Below are 2,031 nucleotides of genomic sequence, written 5' to 3'. Positions count from 1 at the left end.
CTGGTGCAAATTACTGACCTCTGTCATCATTTTAAGTGGGGGAACTTGCACAATCGGTGGCTGACTAAATACTTTTTTGTCCCACTGTAAGTTCACCTTTTGTCTCCGACTGTCTGCACTTTGGGTCCTTTTCCTGCCTGCACACAGCCTTCACATAACAAACGCGGTTCACCTTTCGCGGCCTCGCTGTTTACTGGATTTTTTTTGTGCAATCTTGCATGCTTTTTTTTTTTTCTTACAGCGCATTGTGTTCTGCGTCCTGATTGGCTGTAGACCATTGTCAGTCAATCTTGTGCTGTATCTGTTGTACAGTACAGAATGTGTTCAGCTTGTCAAATTTACATAAATCTTTGATCGCTAGCAATGTGACTCTGAAGTGCTGTACTGTAATTTTCTAATTTTTCTGACAAATGAAGTAGGTTAAAAGATTTTGAAAAAGCAAAACTAAGGAAAGAAATCTAAAGAAACAAAGACATTGGCATCTATCTGTCTGCAAAAGGTTACAAAGCCATTTCTAAGGCTTTGGGTCTCCAGGAAAGGAGGTTTGAATTGAGATGCTTTGAAAGGCCATTTACGCTGTAAAAACCTCCAGTGTGGCTGAATTGAAACAATTCTGCAATGAACAGTTTGCCAAAATGTGAATGACTTATTGCAAGTGCTTGATTTTTTTATTTGCTGCCAGAGGTAGCAGAACCATAACCGAGGTTTTCTGTTTGGCTCATTAGTCTCCACTATTAGACGAAATGTATTCTAGCTGTCAAAATACACACCTCAAGCACACCATTTTTTAAGTTAGACTATGGTCTACAACAAACCTAATTATAATCATTACTATTGTTTTGATGTTTGCCTGGGCCTAAACTTTTTTGTTCTACATTTGAAGTTTTTACAATAAAACAGTTTAATTATTTATTTGTTTCCATTCCTCCAAAACATTCTCAAGTTTCTAGATCCTTTAAACAAGAACAATTTGTGAAAACATCCATTTATTGTAAAGGTTGAATTTTAAAGGAAAAAGAGCATTTAGACATATTTACTAACGTTTGTACTGCCATCTTTTGATGTTAAAAAGCTACTGGATTTACATTTGTATTTGTAAGAGTTTCACTTTCAGAAGAATATTTACATGACTCATGCAAATGTGAATTACAGAGTCTGTGGTATAGTGTACTGAAAATTGCAGAAACTTTAAAAAAAAAAAGAAAATGTGTCTTATGCCTATGGTTGTGATAGCTGCTACCAGAGTTTATTTTAAGGAGACAAAGATATTATGTATGTGAATCTGTGATGTTGAAATGTGCTATTAAAGCTAAACAGCGATGCGCGCTTCATTTTCAGCCACCCTCTTGGTAGTATGTTGGTTATTACTAAAGTGAACTGGCTGCATCTTTGTATACAAATTAAAATGCATTATCTGTAGATCATCCTGTGATTGTGACATTACAATAGCTTGCCCCACTTAGTAAATCTGTCCCACAGCATATAAAATTAAATGCATCTTATTTTCTCATAATTTACTGTTGTGATCCAGTGGGACTCTTTTCCTCCTCCCTTTTTAGGATTTCTATGACTGTATACTGTCACGGTTCTGGGCCAGTTTTGACCCAGAATTTTGAGTTTTCATGTTTTAGTTTGATTTTGTATTTTGGTTATTTTCTTGATCTATTTGATGATGATGTTCTATGTTCCAGCTTATTCTGGTTTATGTTTAGTTCTGCCCGTGTTAAGTCTGTTTCTTAGTCTGCGTCCTTGTGTATTGTTTCCTGTTTTATTTTGAAGGATTGTGTCTTATGTCAGTATGTCCAGCTTTGCTCCTCCTTTCTTGTTAGCCCCAATTTCTCCCAGCTGTGTCTCCCTCCTGTTTCACATTCCCTAATCACCTCAGTATGTATTTTAGCTCTGTGTTTTTCCCTGCCAGTTGTTGCATCCTCTACGTTTGTTGTGTGTGTATTCTTCATTGTCTGCCTTCAGGGGTCTGTTCTTCGTACCTCGCTAAGTAAGTTAGCTGGATTTGATTGTTGACGATTTCGC

The sequence above is a fragment of the Haplochromis burtoni genome, unplaced genomic scaffold (assembly GCF_018398535.1).
Source record: "Haplochromis burtoni strain Fernald_Lab_line unplaced genomic scaffold, NCSU_Asbu1 Contig_607, whole genome shotgun sequence".
NCBI classification, from domain to species: domain Eukaryota; kingdom Metazoa; phylum Chordata; class Actinopteri; order Cichliformes; family Cichlidae; genus Haplochromis; species Haplochromis burtoni.
This window is presented reverse-complemented; position numbering follows the sequence as displayed.